The 19,819-nt window shown below is 38.8% G+C and overlaps 1 long non-coding RNA gene across 1 annotated transcript; it reads right to left on the bottom strand.

Annotated features, from left to right (window-relative positions):
- Positions 1–2,166: 2,166 nt before the first annotated feature.
- LOC148802325 (uncharacterized) lies at positions 2,167–13,734 on the bottom strand. Its single transcript, XR_016081816.1, has 2 exons — positions 3,909–13,734; positions 2,167–2,944 (listed from the first exon to the last, which is right to left on the bottom strand). It is a non-coding gene; the product is annotated as an uncharacterized LOC148802325 (long non-coding RNA).
- Positions 13,735–19,819: the final 6,085 nt, after the last annotated feature.

Raw genomic sequence — 19,819 nt, 5'->3', positions numbered from 1 at the left:
GAAGAATTTCCTATGTGTGATGGGATGCTGTGTTTTCGGCTGCACACTTTTTCGTTTTCAGGGAGGTCTTGGATAACCTTTCAAAGAATCAATTCTGGTGATTTTATATTTCGTTACCAACTTGATGAACTATATTCCAGGAATTATAACAAAAGTGCTCATATGTTAGCTAAATTTAGAACCTGTAACCAGTGACGTTGGACTTGGTCCATCCCTCCAGGGATTATCATGTTTAGTTTGAAGGAAAACATAGGCAAAGGAAAGGAAAGGAAGGGAAACCTTTACAAATCTAGTATAAGTTTTCCTGCATTTCCCTTACTTTCCCTACTTTTTTCTTAAAACCAAATATAGTCTTAGAGAAACAAGTTTTAGTCAGATTTTTAAATAAGAAAATCAGAGGTAATTATATATTATTTTGGACATTCTTGAAATTCATATTCGCCTTACAATTTGAAAACCTTGTTGGGTCTCATTGGTGAAACTATTATCCTATTCAGAACGTTACTTAACGATTTTAGGCTTTCTTTTACACTAAATGGTTCCTTAAGATGGTATTAGAGTCTAGACCAAGTGGTTTAGTGGTTGTATTTTGTTGCCTCCACTGTAATTAATTAAATTTTATCACAATAGGAATGACAATGGGGCAGGGTAGGGCTGGGTCAAATTGCCCACTCTAAACCCACCCCGAGCCCCAAGGGGACGGGTCAAATTGCCATCTCCATGGGTTGCCCTGTTTGTCCATGCTTTAAGCCCAATGGACTTTTGTATGAGGGGGTGTTAGAAAATAAAAAACTATTCAGTAGGGGTGTCAACGGTATTCGAAAATCCGATTTCAAATTCGAGATTCGACACAATCAAATTAAATTTGGATAATTCGAATATCTAATCGGTCGAATTCGGATATCCTATTCATGCCAAATAGTTAAATGGATTCGAATTCGAATATGACCGGATTATAAATATCTGAATTCGATCGATTATTTAATTTTTATATATAATGCATAAAATATTTAAATGTCTTATATAATTTATATATAATAATAATTAAATTCTATAAATAATTTATATATTTATATGCTTTATATAAATAAAAGATTTATTTTATATATTTATTAATTACCTAAAAAAATTAATTAGTTGAATTCGAATTAATTCAAATATTTAATCGAATTCGAATTCAAATATTAATTTTTAATATCCGTCGGATATTGAATCGAATTCGAATATCAAATTTTCTAATCGGATTTGAATTCGGATAATGCTTGATTTGATTCAAATTCGATCCGTTTACACCCCTACTATTTAGGGACCTCACCTAACAACTTAAGCTTTTAGTTTGAATGATTACTTGAGAATGGTATTAGAGCATATTTGATCAAGTAATGTAATGCTTATCCATGATTCAATTCCAAATTTCCAATGGACTATTGTGTGAGGGAGTGTATTAGAGAATAAAAACCTATTCAGGGACCTCACCTAACTACTTGGTTTAGGTTGAATGGTTCCATGTGAAAACCATTAGACAAAAAGAGATTATTATTGTAAAATACCAAAAATAAAAATATTTAATTAATTGGGGTTGGGGAGTTACCTTGTAACTTTCCCACCTTGGAGGGACATTTTAGCAAAAACAAAAAACAAAAGAAAACACAATGACTAAACATAAATGTCTACACTTGAATGTAGGAAACCTTTATTTTTTTTCTTCTTTCAAATTTAAGAGCCTTTTTCTATTTCTATTAGAAGGAGGAGGAAGTGAAGTATTCAAGACTCAAAGATGTTGATTCAAATTGAGATCTCTACTTCAAGCAAGGAAAATGAGGTTTGCTTTCTTTTGCATTTTGGATTAGTTTTAAATCAAGAATTAGGGTTTTTTGCTGGGTATCTATTTTACGGCCACTTTCCGACAAAGAAAATGATTGAAATTAGAACCTCATGCCATTATGATCCCAACAAAGCCAAACTTGTAGCATTTGAATTTATAGATTATGAATCATGTTAAATTTTAGATTGTAACAAACTAGATGTCAACTAACTTTAGGCCACCAAAAACCAGCCCTCTTGTCATGTGGTTAATCAATGGTGCCCCTTGCGGCACTCAATTGTGTCAAAAAAGCATACGAAACAAAGCAACAAGCAACAAAGGCAACAACAATGACATACAAATTAGTCAAAATGCTCTTTGTATTATATAAAATGATGGAAAGCTCAAGCACACAGTTTAGTGTTGAGGGGACCTCATGCTTAACCTTTACACATTCTTAGTTTATTCGACTACCTACCTCCCCTCAAAGAATAACTTAGGCTTTTAGGGGAGTGATAAAAGGAAACATCAAAGTTTTGAAAAAATCATATTAGTAATTACAATAATGCCATTCGCATTCCCCCATACAAAATACATGTATTACCTCACCCAAGACACACTTGATGATACTTTGATGGCATTTCGCAGGCACGGAGATGGCACTTGATGGATTCTATTGGTTGCTTGGATCCGTTGTTGATGAAGGAAGATTCTTTGGCTGTTCCACGAACTTTGTCTCTTCCAAGGCCCGAGCATAAGGTTGGGTGGAAGGCTTGAAGGTGCTTCTGATGGTGGGAGAACCTATGGCTAAATCCTAAGTTAAGTCCCTTCTTGGCCGCTTTAAGGTAATATTTTGGGTGCTTTGTTTTGGTGGTAGGAAAAGTTAAGGCTAGGGTTGGGTCAAAATGATGGTTTCTATTTTTGGGGCATTGGTGCCCAAGAATGTTTTTCAAAAGGGGTTTCCTCACTAGGCTACTACAAGTGTTAGGTTGAGGCCAAGTTGGGTTATAGTCCATATTTCGAGTGGTTGGCACTTTCTCTCCCTTGGTGGCTTGGTATTAGACGAGTGTGTTGTTGGAGATGGCCTTGGGTCTTCATCTCCGTTGTGAGCGTTGGAAAATGTCTCTCTTGCCACTTGGGCTAGAAATGGAGTTTCCACACATCAAATACGGAATTGGAGGTGATGGGACCTCCGAGACCAACATCAAAAAACGTATTTGATTTAATAGTGACTCCAAAGCCCAAGGCACTGGTTCAACTAGTCCAGGTAAGACTTGGATGGGAGGGGAAAAGGATTAGGCACCCCTCTCCTAGGTCCAATAGGTGGAGCCCACATGGTATAACAACAAGCACAAATAAGCAATTATTTGATTGATAAAAAGCATAATAAGCAAAACAAATGTGAAGCGAAGCATCACAAGAGAAACCTCATTTTCTTTGCATTTTTCATATTTTTATATTTTTATATTTTTATAATATTTTATTTTTATTTATTTTTCATTTTTTATTATTATATTTTTTAAGATTATTTCCCCTTTTGCAAATATATTCTACTTACCAAACTAAAAAACTAGATATGTTAACTAAACCTATGGTTATAGCTTTTTGTTCTTCTGTTTTCTTCAGTTTTATACCCTGTTTTCACCGACCTGATCCCTCTTCATTCTTCTAATCTGCAAAAGATCGAATACCCTCTATCTTCTCCTCTTTTATCTCTGATATGGTATTATAGGAAGACACCCCTATTTCATCCTCCTATCCGACCCCAATTCAGATAAATAGATAAATAGAGAGGAAAGAAAAAAAAAAAAAAGAAGAAGAAGCAGATAGACTGATTAATCCACTATCATCATACCACAATTCCACCATGAAAGAAATTATCAGTAAAATAAATCAGTGATAAAAAATAGCAATAAATCAAAAAATGAAAAAAAAAACCATAACTAGAACTGAAACCTACGGGAGCTGGTTCAACGGAGCCGATTACCAGCTCCGCCGAACCTCACTCCTCCCAACTCGCAATTGATTCAAATATCAGACAAAGACAATGACGAAAAAAAGAACTAAAAGAGAAACCACTGCGGGAGAGAATGACGAGATTTACTATATGTCGACAAGGAATCAACTGCTGCTGCGGCGGAATCTCAACTCGTTTCAGTGGATTTGCTTTCAGACGGTAACAGAAAATGCTGATTGCGATCGGGAGAACGATGTGAAGATGATACCTCCAGTGATTCACGTTTAAGTTTAGCGTTGCTGCTACCGCAGGCTCTGCTCTGCCAGCGGTGAGGATGAAGCTAAGGGGAGGGGGCTAACTGGTGACCAGATGATAGAAAAAATGACGTGGGATGAAGGGGCTAACTAGTGACTAAACGGTAGGGTTTCCAGTGGATTCGAATGGGAATGAAGGAGAGAAAATCGCCGTTGCAACTCCCCTATTTTCGACTAAGGAGAAGGTGAACAGCAGCTCACCGGCGAGAGAGAAGATAGTGAAGGAGGTGGAGAGCATAGGAGAAGGATCGAAGAATGAGAGGGCGGAAGGAATCGGAGGAAGACGAATCTCTAGTTGTTGCCCCTCTGGTTTGGGTTTGAAGGTTGAAGATGATGAACAGTCCTCTCTTCCCCTTTCTCCGCCTTAGGGCGAAAATGAAGGAGTCGATCTCTTTTAAATGGCGCCAGGGGGTGTTTTTGTAATTTTATAAAAATTGAGAGTAATTTTGTAATTTAGGAAAAGATTGGTCAAACCGGGTTTAAGGGAGGTCAAATCGGGATTCGGGATGGATGGCTGAGATTCTGGGTTAGAAATTGAAGGGTCGATATTGGTCTGCCCACAAAGAGGGTTTGGATGCATGAGGGCTAATGAGATTGGTCGAAACAGAATATTTTTGAATGAAGATGCATACGGGGGTAGTTTTGAATGAAATTTTATGGGGTGGGGTTTTTGGACATTTTGTGTCGATTGGTGGGGTCAGATTGGCCCGACTGGGCCCGGATTGGGCAGATATGGAAATGGTTCAATTCGGTTAATCTAGGGGCTCGAAATGGAATCTTTGTGTGATGAAGGGGAAAATAAAGGCAGTTTTGGGTGAAATTTCTTTGAGTGGGATTTTTGGGTAGTTTGAGATGATTGGTAAAATCAGATTGAGCCAATTGGGCCCGGATCGAGCAGATTTAGAATCCGGTCAATCTAGAGCCTTGAAATGAAATCTTTGTATGATCGAGGGTAATGAAGGTATTTTGGGATGGAATTTCATATGTAGGGGTCTTTTGGTATTCTGGGGTGATTGGAAAAGTTTGATTGGCTTAGAAGCATTTGGATCAAGTGGATATGGGTTGTGGGTGTGAGAATGGTCGAAATCGAATATTTGTTTGACGGACGGGTTAATGAAGGAATCTTGAGTTTAAATTTCATGGGTAGGTGTTTCGGAATGTGCCATGCCTTATGGTTGTTTTTGATCTAATGGTCTAGGTGTAAGTGAGGGTCGATCGAGGACCATCAGATAGGTATCGGGCAGGTTTAACGGTGGATCTGAAGGCTCTCGGGGTGAAATTTGGGTTTTCTGGGTTTTGGGGTGTTTCAGAGAGGTTGGAATGGTATGATCGGGTGTTTGAAGTGGATTGGAGGTTCAGGCGGTAGACCGGGCAAAAATTGGGTGCTAATAGTTGCCCCTCTTTATTGTGAGGTAGGAAACTACGAAACAATAAAGACCAAAAGAAACATACAGAGATTTTTGCGAAGGGCGGCTTGGAAGAGGGGCAAGATGAGGAGTGAGGAGTGAGACGAAAGGGTGTTCCCATGCAGCATCATTTCATCATGTTCATGCCATTTTATTCTTGGCAAAGTGACCCTTCCTAGGTATCAAGAACCTTTGGAAACAGGGTACATTTTCCGTAAAAGAAAACAATAAAAACAATTTATAATATGAAAACTATTTATTTTGAAAAAGGACCCCTCCTAGGTATCAAAAACCTTACGGAATCAGGGTAAATCTACAAAAACTGGATATGGGATAAAACTGTGAAAATTTCTGACGCGGGTCAAAACATAGATGTTGACATGATCAACGGAATTTTCTAACATGGGTCAAAGCATAGACACTGACATGACCAACGGAATTTTCTAATGTGGGTCAACGAAAACTGGTTCTGAGATAAAACTGCTAAACTGGATTTGGGATAAAACTGCACAAAATTGGACCAAAGTAAATCTATCACTAAGAAAAACATGTCAGAGACAAACAAATCATTCATTAAGAAAAAGGTTCAAAATTCTCGCAAAGCACCATCATAAAACACCAACAAATATTCTTTAGTTTTTTTTAGAACATTTTGGAAGATTTTAATAACCGCTTTTTGACACAACACAATGTAAAATAAGAGTTTCAAATATTATTTATCATTCATTTCATTCTTTCTTCTTTCTTTTTTTTGTTTTTCTGTTGATTTTTTTATAGTTTTTATTATTATTTATATCATCTCTATTTATTCATTTAAACTAGTGTTGGTTGAAGAAAGGAGATTTACAAATGGGATTTATAACATGGGTCAAAGCATGGAGGCTGACATGACCAACAGAAGATAGACGCGGGTCAAAGCATAGAGGCTGACATGACCAACGAGATTTTTAACGTAGGTCAAAGCATAGAGGCTGACATGACCAACAGAAGACAAACATGGGTTAAAGCATAGAGGCTGACATGACCAACGGAAGACAGACGTGGGTCAAAGCATAAAGGCTGACATAACCAACAGAAGACAAATGCGGGCCAAAGCATAGAGGTTGACATGACCAACGAAAGGCAGACGCAGGTCAAAGCATAAAGGCTGACATGACCAACGAAATTTCTGACATGGGTCAAAGCATAGACACTGACATGACTAGTGGAATTTCTAACATAGGCCAAAGCATAGAGACTGACATGACCAACGGAATTCCTGACGTGGGCCAAAGTATAAAGGCTGACATGACCAACAAAATTTTTTGACGTGGATCAAAGCATAGAGGCTGACATGACCAAAGGATTTTCTGACGTGGGTCAAAGAATAAAGGTTGACATGACCAACAAAATTTCTGACGTGGGCCAAAGCGTAGAGGCTAATATGACCAATGGAAGACAGACACGGGTCAAAGCATAGAGACTGACATGACCGACGAAATTTCTGATGTGGGTCAAAGCATAGAGGCTGACATGACCAACTGAAGACAGGCGCGGGTCAAAGCATAGATGCTAACATGACCAACGAAAGATAGACGCGAGTCAAGGCAAAGAAGCTGACATGACCGACAAAATTTTAATGAATATCATCAAAGAAATTTGGAATTCAGATACTTTAACTGACAAATCTTCAATAAAATTATAGAATCATGAAGCAGAACACCGAGGTGCGAGATAAACATTTGAAGTAATTTTTGAAGAATAAGGCAACGATTTGCACAAAAGAGCTTGGAATAACCAACATAGAAGCAAGCAAAAGGATATGATGTGATGGTAATGCCAACATAAAAATGGGTTTGTATTGAAAATGTCAAAACATTTCCTCAAACCGTGGTACAAGAGGGATTCAAATATCTGAGTAATGCACAAGGACATGAAATATGAAAATGGTAAGAAGGAAAAGCTTCAAAACCCAAAGGCAAAAGTGGCTTCGACCTCAACTCATATGAAAGTGATTATGTCCAAATGGGATATTTCTGGTTCGCATTAGATGAGAGTGTGTACTCTCTCTTCAGGATCATCCCTTAAAACTCATTGAGTTCAAAAGCATGCATGATAGAATTGTAAGTTGTTGAACAAGGGATTCACTGTAAGAACAACATTCACCAATTAAGGGGGTATGCCCCAGTTTTTTTTTTTTTTTTTCTTCCTCTCTCTCTCTCTCTCTCTTTTTTTTTGTTAACAAAAATGCTAGGCTATGAAACTAATACTTCAATGGAGTGAGTAACAACTTTGATCTTTCACCGCTGGCCAAATAGGTCTGTCTAGTGCTAATTTGCCAATTTCTCAAAGATCGATGAGGTCTTGCTCATTAGGACAAAACATGGTATGGGATAAAGATTACAAATGATGTATTAAAAGGCCCAAATAACAATTAATGAGAGGCATCAGATGTACGGATCACCTTAAGGAAAACTTGATTCAGGGTCTTCTCTCATCATCATTTTTTCGTCATCATTCTTTTGTTTCTTTTTTTTTTTGATTTTTTTATCAAGGCATTTCTTCCTAGTCATAAAAATGGAGATTGTTCTTCATATTCTTGATCAACATGAATAGTGCCTTCTTATTGATCAGGGGGAGGACTTTATTTTGGGACAAAATGTAAATGGGTTGGGAAAATCAAAACTACATGTAGGCATCATCATAAAAGCTCCCATAATGATAAAATCATATTAACTGTCCCAGTTTCTCTTGACTGCTTCTTAATTTTTCGTTTGTCAATTCAACTTTTGCATTGATCTTCCTTGCCCCACTTTCCTTGAGTATTTCATTTTTAGCAAAGTTGTCAGCAGTTCATTCATTTTTTCCTTTTTATCTTTTTTTGCACTTTTCTTCCATTTATTTTTCATTTTTCTCCCTTTTTTTCTTTTCTCCTTTTCTTTGAGATCTTGCTCGATTGCTCTAATCACATTCTGCTCGTTTTGACACCCACTCACTGGAAAGTGTTTATTGTGAAGAAAAGGCTGGCAAGAGGCTCAAAGGGCCAACAGGGTTTTTACTACACAAGGTCAAACAAGCGGCCAATGATGGCCTCCCTTCATTTCATTATTGACTACACGTCACATATTGAAGAAACATATGTTGAGCACAATATATGTTAAGCAAAACCTTATTGGATATTCTCCTTCTTCTTTCTCTTTTTTTTTCTTTCTCTATTTCCTTTTTTTCTCTTTTTTTTTTTGTTTTTTTAGCCCTTTAATGATCCCTGAGGTGTATTTTATGGGTTTGGCTAGTTTGCTAGAAAAATGTCTAATGCATAAGCTCAACTAGTTAACTAGCGACTTTTGTAAATTCAATGAATTACTAAGGAAAGAAGAACGGCCAATGATGGCCTCCACTCCTTTCTTTGATTAATCGACAAAGCACTAAGTTAGGATGGTGCCTTTATTTTATGTCGGCTTAGTCATTGTTCAAAGGGAATGTAGCATTCTTTAGCGGCTGCAATTCTGCCCTAGTTTGGTCAAAGATGACGGCTTTGTTACCGGCTGGGAGGTTACCAGGAAGTTCAACTAACTTTTCTTCAAGCATGCTTTTGGAACTCTGAGAAGAAGTAGACTCTGCCTTCTGTAGATATACAACCCTAAATGGACTAATCACACTCTTATGAGTAAGCATCTCAGGCAAGGAAAAGAGAAATGGGGGAAAATAATATTTTATTTATGAAAGTGGTCGGACCCATAAGATGGGTTGCTCTACATTCCCCTTTGAAAGGGATCAAGCTGGACGTAGTTCAAATTGCCTTAGAATGGCAAAGAAGAGAGAATAACAAACTAGATGCAATAATAAAAGGAGACTCTCGATGGCTTGAGGCAGGGTAGAGAGCATTGACCCCCTGTCTCAGAGATTACATTCACATCCACGTAGTTGGCTTGATACCACAGATAATACCCAATATTGGCCACAGACGACAATCAAAACATGTTGACAAAAGGGAGAACAACTCAGCTCAAAGATTACTCACGAGGCTTAGGAAATGCAATGAGACCTTGATCAATTAGCTTTTAAACTACAGTCTTGAGTTGATGGCAATTGTCAATGATATGCCATAAGCTTCTATGATAGTCACAAAAGGCATTCTCATCATAATGCTTTGTCTTACGCACCAAGGGAGGCCTCTCTTTAGGCATTTCCAGATATTCATCATTAAGCAAGGCAGGTAACAACTGAGATTATGAATGAGGAAGTGGTGACAACTCCTTTTCTATTTGGGGAGTTTGTTGCACCCTTGGGGTACGCTGCTATTGTCGTGATTGTGGATGCATTGGAATAGGCACCCTAAATGAAGGATTAGATGGAGTTGTAGATGCAAAACTAGCTAGGTGGCCAAATATGAACTATACTTCACTTCCTCCTTGATGCTTGGTTCCAAACTTCTTTCTTTCAGAGGTGGTTGCCCCTACCCATATCATCAATGGATTAATCCGACCATGTCTAAGAGACTCTTCGATTCTAACAACTCCTTTCACCACTTCACTAAAGTCCTTGAGCGGTTGTGCAACCAACAGAGTATGGTAGGGATCTTTCAAAGTCTTGACAAAAAACCTAACCATTTCTTTCTTGGGCATGGGGTGTCGTAGTTTGGATGCCATTTCATGCCACCGATAGGCATAATCTATGAAAGATTCTCCAGGATTTCGAGTCATGGACTCAAGATCTGCTCGATTTAGCACTAATTCCATGTTATAAGAAAAGTAGTCTAAGAATGCTTCAGATACTCGTTTCCATGACTTCTTTTTCTCTTCCTCGAGATTGGCAAACCACACTCTAGCATTCCTAGTCAAGCTTTTCTAGAACATTTGGATCAAAAGCTTCTCATCGGAACTGATGTGGTGTAATCCAGCTGCTCCCTGTTGGAGATGATCGGGCTGCCAGCAACGACAGGGACTGAGTAACCTGCAAGAGATGAATCAGAGATCCCGAGGTGGCTTACCCGGCGGGGACACTCCGATGGCTAAGCTAGCATGTAGTAGAGAGATTGAAGATGATATCAGAGAATTAGAGAGCTAGAGAGCAAAGATTACACATCATACCTTCGCCCCTAGGGGGTGAGGTCTTTATATACCGGAGTCCCTGCAGGTTTGGTGGAGCAGTTCTTGGATCCTCGCTGTGATGGGATCCGCTTTCATGTCAGGTGGGGATAATGCCACCAACCGGTAAGGTTTCCCATCTCCGCCTGAATCGGGAGTGGGTGAGCTAATATAACCGTTAAGGTACGATCCCGTAAGATGCGGAGTACGGTGGTGAGCTCCTCGGGGTTGTCACACAGAGGTGGGCCTGACTAGGTAACGAGCTGCCTGTGAAGTGCCGGGCTACTTGGTGGCAAGCTGCCTGAGCTTGTGTTCTTCAAACCCGACTTGCTCTGAATGTCGAAGTGCCTTAGTACTGAAATGATCTTGCACCGAGGTAGGCTTGTCCCGAGGAGAACTCTTTTCGAGGTGGGCCCAACTGTCCGAGCTCGGTCTGTAGCGAACTTGGTACCATTATCCTGGTCGCGAACTGGTACTGAGGTGATCTTAGCTCGAAGTAATTCTAGTTCGGGGTAACAGGGTACCCAAGGTTGGTTTGTAGCGAACTGATCATGCTGAGCTGCCACTTATGCCGAGTCACGTCCACGTGTCTCCCTGTTACGAGGTCAGGCCAAATTTCCCTTCATCAATTGCCCCCCACTCCCCGAGCTAGGGGTCTTGACCCGGTGCGGGGAGTTCACGATGTGACAAGTAGATTTGGCTCAAAGTCCAGGCTACTCTGTCAGATAGGTCATTGGTCAGACCAGTTCGGCTACTCAGCTCAACCAAGAATAACCCAGGTCGTGTGCGGTTTACGCACAGACGTCACGCGATCTACAAATTCCACGGATGCCAAAAAAACGCATTAAACTGATTTCGACCTCGAGGGTCATGCAGCCAGTTTTCTTAAGATCCGTTAGATTGCTTTGATCTTGACCGTTGATTCTTCGATACAGTGGCTATAAATAAGGGGGTCTCGAGACTCATTTTCTTCGCCACAAGCTTACTATCCTTCGATCTGAGGTCGCATTTAGCTTCTTTAGCTCGGGTTTTCTAGTTCGTTACCTTCTTCCAATTCGATCATCATTCTTTGGTGAGTCTTCCTTAGCTTCTTCTTTTCAGTTCGGTTTGTCAATGTCTTTCTTTAGTTTTGATAGTCTTTTAGATGAGACCGAGGAGGGTATCTCGGTCCAGGTCGATAGCCAAGACGAGGCTACTTCGGGTCCAGGGGTAGTTCGTGGCCCTCCCGGGGTGTAGTCACCCCGAGAGGCGCGAGAGGCCTCGGGTAACCTGGCATCCACTTCTCATCAAGGTCGGGTGTCGGATAACTTCGGCCATTCAACAATGACTTTGGACAGGCTTCGGGCCTTAGTACACCAGTACAACCTCCCGGGCGAGCTCTCATATAGTCTCCCCGTAGGTAAATTCCCTTGGGAACACGATCACAATGAGATCGTGATTTTTGAAGAGCAGCTCTTGGCTGGTCTTTGTTTGTCTTTGCATCCTTTGATTATAGAGGTCCTGAAGTTTTTTAACATCACCATATCCTAATTACACCCGCACTCCACCCGCAATGTAGTAGGGACCATTTCTCTTTTTTACGAGTATTGTCTGCCCCTCGACCTCGATATTTTTTCTTCTATCTTGTCTATCAAGAAGAACTCTTCTTGTGTCCTTCCCGAGCATAGGCGGACCTACTATGTGTCTCCTCGCCCGGGCTATAAGCTTTTGCACGAACTGCCCAATAGGATCCCGGCTTGGAAATGGAGTTATTTCATGGTTCGTAATCCCGCGGGGTGGCCTTTTCCTACCCATTGGAGAGCTGCCATTCAAGATTCCAGTGTTAGGTTGGACCTAAAGACAAGGGAGATGCTCTAGTCTTGGGCGGAGCTCGGCTTTCACTTCGCAGATTACATCGCCAAAGATAACCTCGTACAGGCCGGCTTGAGCCCTGGTAGGTCGTCCTTGGTTTAGAGTAGTACTTCACTTTAGGCGCTTCATCAACAAGAGAAACCTCCTTAAATATATTTTTTGCTTTCTTTGCATCTTTCATATTTTTATATTTTTTTAATATTTTCTTTTTATTTATTTTTTATTTTTTATTATTATATTTTTTAAAGCTTATTTTCCCTTTTGCAAATATATTCTACTTACCAAACTCAAAAACTAGATCTGTTAACTAAACCTACGTTTATAGTTTTTTGTTCTTTTGTTTTCTCTTTTCTCTTTTATTATTATTTTTTTATTTTATTTTTTTAATTTCATGTTATTACCATTACTTTACTTCAAGTATGCTCTATTTTCACTAACCTAATCCCTCTTTACTCTCTTAAACTGCAAAAACCGGATATCGGTGTTTGTTCATTTTAAGTATACCCTGTTTTCACCGACCTGATCCCTCTTCACTCTTCTAATTGACTAATCCACTATCGTCATACCACAGTTCCACCATGAAAGAAATTATCAGCAAAATAAATCAGTGATAAAAAATAGCAATAAATCAAAAAAACGAAAAAAAAAACCCATAACTAGAACTGAAACCTACGGGAGCTGGTTCAACGGAGCCGATTACCAGCTCCGCCGAACCCACTCCTCCCAACTCGTAATCGATTCAAATATCAGACAAAGACAATGACGAAAAAAAGAACTAAAAGAGAAACTACTATGGGAGAGAATGACGAGATGTACTATATGACGACCTGGAATCAACTGCTGCTGTGGGGGAATCTCAACTCGTTTCGGTGGATTTGCTTTTAGACGGTAACAGAGAAAATGCTGATTGCGATCGAGAGAACGATGTGAAGATGATTTCTCCGGTGATTCATGTTTAAGCTTACCGTTACTGCTACCGCAGGCTCTGCTCCGCCAGCAGTGAGGATGAAGCTAAGAGGAGGGGGCTAACTGGTGACCAAATGATAGAAAAGCGATGTGGGATGAAGGGGCTAACTGGTGACCAAACGGTAGGGTTTCCAGTGGGAATGAAGGGGAGAAAATCGCCGCAGCAACTCCCCTGTTTTTTATTGAGGAGAAGGTGAATAGTAGCTCATCGGCAAGAGAGAAGATAATAAGGGAGGTGGAAAGCACAATAGAAGGATCGGAGAATAAGAGAGCGGAAGGAATCGGAGGAAGACGAATCTCTAGTCGCTGCTCCTCTGGTTTGGGTTCGAAGGTTGAAGATGATGAACAATCATCTCTTCCCCTTTCTCCGCCTTAGGGCGAAAATGAAGCAGTCGGTCTCTTTTAAATGGCGTCAGGGGGTGTTTTTATAGTTTTATAAAAATTGAAGGTAATTTTGTAATTTAGGAAAAGGTTGGTCAAACCGGTCTAAGGGAGGTCAAACCGGGATTCGGGATGGATGGCCGAGATTCTGGGTTAGAAATTGAAGGGTCGAGATTGGTTTGCCCACAAAGAGGGTTTCAATGCGTGAGGGCTAGTGAGATTGGTCGAAACGAAATCTTTTTGGATGAAGAGGCAAACGGGGGTAGTTTTGAATAAAATTTCATGGGGTGGGGTTTTTGGATATTCTGTGTCGATTGGTGGGGTCAGATTGGCCCGACTGGGCCCGGATTGGGCAGATCTGGAAAGGGTTCGATTTGGTTAATTTGGGGGCTCGAAATGAAATCTTTGTGTTATGAAGGGGAAAATAGAGGCATTTTTGGGTGAAATTTCTCCGGGTGGGGTTTTTGGGTAGTCTAAGATGATTGGTAAAATCAGATTGAGTCAATTGGGACCAGACCGAGCAGATTTGGAATCCAGTCAATTTGAAGCCTCGAAATAGAATCTTTGTGAGATCGAGGGTAAATAAAGGTATTTTGGGTTGGAATTTCACATGTAGGGGTCTTTTGGTATTCTAGGGTGATTGGAAAAGTTTGATTGGTTTTGAAGCGTTTGGATCAAGTGGATATGGGTTGTGGGTGCGAGAAAGGTCGAAATGGAATCTTTGTTTGATGAACGGGTTAACGAAGGAATCTTGACTTCAAATTTCATGGGTAGGTGTTTCAGAATGTGCCGGCCCTGATGATTGTGTTTGATCTAATGATTGATGTATAAGTGAGGATCGATCATGAACATCAGATAGGTATTGGGCAGGTTTAACAGTGGATCTGAGGGTTTTCGGAGTAAAATTTGGGTTTTTTGGGTTTTGGGGTGTTTCGTAGAGTTCAGAGTGGTATGATTGGGTGTTTTAGGTGGACTGGAGGCTCAGGCGGTAAACCGAGCAAAAATTGGGTGCTGACATCCGTGTAGTTGTTGCATTGACACTGGTGTTGGAAAGGCTTAGGTGGAGACTACTTCTTGATGATGATTTCTTGGTTCATCCTTGTGTTGGTGTGAGATGTTGTAGTGGGGGTCTTCTCTATTGTTGGCATGGCATTAGTGCTGACAATGTCTTCTTCTTGGTACAATTGTAGGGATGAAACTTGCTTTCTATGTACCTTCACTACAGTTGTTACAAGGTTAATGCAAGGCAAGCTCTCAACTAGGATGAGTAGGCTATCAATTTGTGGCATAAGGGTTGCTTCTGCTTGTGTTAGGAACTCCATCCCGAGGATAACTTGGAAACCCAGGGGTACTACAAATAAGTTTATGCTTCCCTTCTAGGGTCCTACTTGAAGCTCTACTCAATGAGCCATGCCTTCCACTGCCTTAGCATTGGAGTTGACTGCTTTGATCCACCCTATCCGTTTGGATGTAGCCAAGTTAAGTCACCTAGCTTCAACCAGTGAGATGAAGTTATGTGTTGTGCCCATGTCGATTAGGGCTTGAGTCGACCTCTCGCCGAGTGTAGTGTCAACATATTTGAGTCCCTTGTGGGCCTTGTTGGGTAGCTTAGATGTGGCTTCTTTCTTTACCATGGCATTGAGTAGTTGGAGGGCACCGTCCCTTGGGGCTGGAGCAGTTCTGTCCTCATTGCTTTGTTCATCATCACTGAGCTTGGTGATGAGAGCATTGAGTTTCTTCCTTGTAGGGCAGTTTCTTGTCCAATGCATTTCATTACAAATGAAGCATGGTTGTGACGAGGTAGTTGACCTCTTGTACTTGTAAGTGTTATAGTTTCCTTGTGGCTTCTTCCCTTTTTAATACTCGGTGATTTGTTGTAGTGAGGTTGTTTCTCTCATAAGGTGCAGTTTGGATGGAGTACAAATACAAATATGTACAGTGCAAAATCATACAAAGTAATACAAAATGCAAGTTTTACACTACATATTTGTATTTATACTCCTTCCAAATTGAGCCTAAGGGATTTGATTGATTGTCTCCCCCACTCAAGTCTGAAGTACACGGGCTTGGAGGCTTATCGTCGTTCAATAGTCTCATGTCAATGAATTGTTCGGCTATGGCATGGCTGATGCAAGATCTTGAACATTTCGTTGTTAAAGTTCTATCTTTGCCCATGGTTGTAGACCATCCATAAAATTGAAGATCAAGTCCTTTGACATGTCGGTGATCTCGAATGTGAGGGCTGGAAATTCCTTGACATAGTCATGGAGTGAGTTCTTGTGTCGGAGTCCTTTCAGCTTTCTACGGGTCAGGTATTCTATGTTCTCTTGGTAGAATTTTCTCTTTATTTCTCTTTTGAATTCGACCCAAGTGTCAATGGTGCACGGGACGTGTTAAATGTCTCTGCATCTTCTATGCCACCATAACATAGCAACATCAGCTAAATACATGGATGTAGTGCGAATTTTGGTCATTTCTTCGATAAGGTTTGTTGCCAAAAAGTATTGTTCCATCTACCACAAAAAGTTATCAAGCTCACGTGCATAGCAACCACCTGAGTAGGGAGTTGCCTCTCGAATCTTAATGTGGGCAGGATTGAATGTCGTTGTGGAGCTTGCCAAATTGGCAACCGCTCTCTTCAAGATGTTGCACTTCCCCCTAATCTCATCTAGTTGGGACTGCATGTTGGCTGAGGTGCACATGGCTGACTTTGTGGTTGCCCAATCTTCTTTCATTGCATCAAATTGGGCCTGAACGACCAAGGATGTGGACATGGTTCTCTTCCACCTTTCCATTCACCTTTCATTTCTTCAAGCTATGCTTGAAATTTGTTAAACGAGTCTTGGACATTTGTTTGAGAGGAGCTTCCTTCTTGTTGACATGAAGTACTCAAGACCTCCTTGAGGATTCCATTCATCACATTGTGAACTTCATCCAGGATTCCAGGGCACCATTCAAGTGCTCCTCCAACTCCACCACCGCAGATTCAACTACTTCCATGGTGAGGTGAAGCTCCTCTACATGATAATGTGTCTTACTATTACATCACAACATAGCATGCAAATGTTAATGTTGGTAAGCTTATCAGTAGATTTTTCACGCTTGCTAGATTTAGATGTTCACCCCTTTGGGGCCTTGTCCTTGTTAGGGTCATCTTTAAGTGCATTGTTGGTCTTGTAGGTGTGGAAGAGTCCCTATCATGGTGTCTTTATTGTCAAGGGTCACATGCTTGGTCCGAGGCATGTAGTGAGCTCCTACTTGATACCAACTATCATGGGGCTAATCGATGAGGACCCGTGCGCCGCTTGGTTGTGTCGAGAAAGCCTACAAAACAAAGCAATAAGCAACAAAGGCAACAAAGGCAACAACAAAGCACATAGATTAGCCAAAAAGCTCTTTGTATTGCACAAAATGATGGCAAGTACAAGCACACTGTTTAGTGTCAAGTGGACCTCATGCCTAACCTTTACACGTTCTTAGTTCACTCGACTACCTACGTCCCCTCAAAGAGTAGCTTAAGCTTTTGGGGGAGTGACAGAAGGAAACATCAAAGTGTTGAAAAATCATATTAGTAATTATATGCCATTGGCATTCCCCCCACCCAAGACACACTTGATGACACTCTGATGGTATGTCACGAGCATAGAGATGGCACGGTGAAGAGTTCACTTGTAACACTCTAGCAACGTTTTTTGCTTAGATTTTGATTCCAAACCCTAGTTCTTAGTGAGCTATTTGAAACAATAGGTAGAACATTTCATTTGAACTTTTGGGTGAAAAGTTATGATCTTGGGAACAAGCATTCCAAACATATTGAACCTGGAAAATCTGAAAATCATGATGATTAACTAGTTTTAAACCACCAAAAAGGGGTCATATAGTGATAGAAAAGGTCAAAATTTGTGTCTAATTGATAGTATGTTATGAGATCTAAGTAATGGTAGGTTATACTCTCAAAACAAATAAACAACAGGAAGTTATGAGTTTGAGAAATCAAGTACTTGATCATGATGAATCTGGGTAGTCTGGAAATAGTTGGTCAATAGTCAAATTTGGGCCACCAGAAAATAATTGTTTTGTAATATTTTTAGGTCAAATTCCATTCTATTTTATATCTAGTCATGGAAACACTACAGTAAAAGAGGGATTTTGCGATGTTTCTTTTGAACGTCAATGGCAATGGGTATGGTACCCATGGAAATTGCCTTGAACCCACCTATGTACCCCTAATCCCAAACCCGTATAACTTTTCCTCTCAATTTCTCAAACTCGTCCCATCCCAAACCCATTAAACCCGTCTCGATCCGTCTCACCTGAAAAAAATTTATTAACGCTTAAAGCATGACTTGAACTTGGATCAATTAATGATAGCACTAAAACTCTTATCGCTACTTTAAGTCACTAAGCCATCTTGCCTTTTATGCTATTTAATGAAATAAAATAAATTTTATTAACTTTTATGCTCATCTAAACAAACAATATATATTTATATATTTAGGGTTAACAATTCCAACTAAAAATTAAAGGAAATAATATTTAAAAATAGAATTTTATAACTACATGATATAAATAATCTATCAAATCCAAATTTATAGCAAATGGTGATTTTGATCCTAAGATAGAATAGTTATCTTAGTACTTAAAATTAATAAGTTTGTGCATGCTATATATCTTACGAAAAAGTAAAAAAAATATTTACAAAATATTCAAGAATATAATATTAAATTGAATCTATCAAATTCACTAATTTACATTTATATGAAAAAATGATTTTTAGTTTCAAAAAATATAAAAGTTCAAATTTAATAATGAAATAATTATTTTAGTAATTAAAAATTATGAATTTGCATATGATATATTTCTTATAAAAGTTATCAAAATTGACATATTTTGAGTAAAAATTATCTATTTTTATAAATCATTTAATGATAACTTAATTTATATTTGAGAATTTAGTATTTAGTTAATCTTTTTATATAAAATAATTAAGTATATAAAATAATGTTCTTCAAAGTTCATTAGCAAATAAAAACATTCAACAAGAACCAACATTACATAGAACACTTCCATATAAAAGAATAAAACAAGATAATATAAGTGAAAAAATAAATAAAATTAAAGTGACATAAGAGAATGGGTAAACAAATAAACATGAAGGCTAAAGGATTGGAACTTAACTTAAAAGAAAAGAAATTCTCTTAATATGTTATATATTATAAATTATTTTATACTATATATTATACCATAGTTTATTTCTTTTATATATATAAGTAGCAACGGTTATCAATAACTGTTGCCAAACGTCTGAATTAAACATCGCAAAAAACTGTTTCCCGCTATCCCCTCACATGTTAACACCTAATTCGCTATCACGTTTATGATTCCAGTTTATTGGTTTATCTTTTTCATATCATAATCGAACATATTTAAATGTTTTATATATAATATATATATATATAATAATTAAATTATATAAATAATTTATATATTTATATTCTTTATATAAATAAAATATTTATTTTATATATTTATTAATTACCTAAAATAATTAATTGATCGAAATCAAATTAAATCGAATATTCACATATTTAGTCAAATTTAAATTAAAATATCAATTTTCAATATTCATTGGATATTAAATCGGATTTAAATATCGATTTTTTAATCGGATTCAAATTCAGGTATTATCTAATTTAATTCGAATTCGATCCATTTACACCCCTACCCGTGAATAGCCTACTGCCCTAACTCAACTTGAGCTAATTTAGTAACATGCAATTTTCAAACATGACCCAACATAATAAGGTTCAATCAAATACCAAGTTGACCCAACCCAAATCAACCCAGCTTTCAAGTTGGATTAGAGTTATGATTCAGGGTTCCATAACTCAGGTTGGGTTAGGTTGACCTCAACTTGACATAACCTAGCCTAACTTGCACCCCTTGATCATGATCCAGTGCGCTTGTTAACCAAAAATCAAACCCGACCCAAATTGGACTTAAAGGTTAAAGAATCAACATTTTTGTATTATTTTATATTCTATTTTTAATTAGTATTATTAATATTTCATTAA

Source organism: Nelumbo nucifera, chromosome 2 (assembly GCF_055504915.1).
Source record: "Nelumbo nucifera cultivar China Antique chromosome 2, China Antique-T2T, whole genome shotgun sequence".
Lineage (NCBI taxonomy): Eukaryota > Viridiplantae > Streptophyta > Magnoliopsida > Proteales > Nelumbonaceae > Nelumbo > Nelumbo nucifera.
Note: the sequence above shows the minus strand (reverse complement) of the source record. Positions and strands in the feature narration are given on the sequence as shown.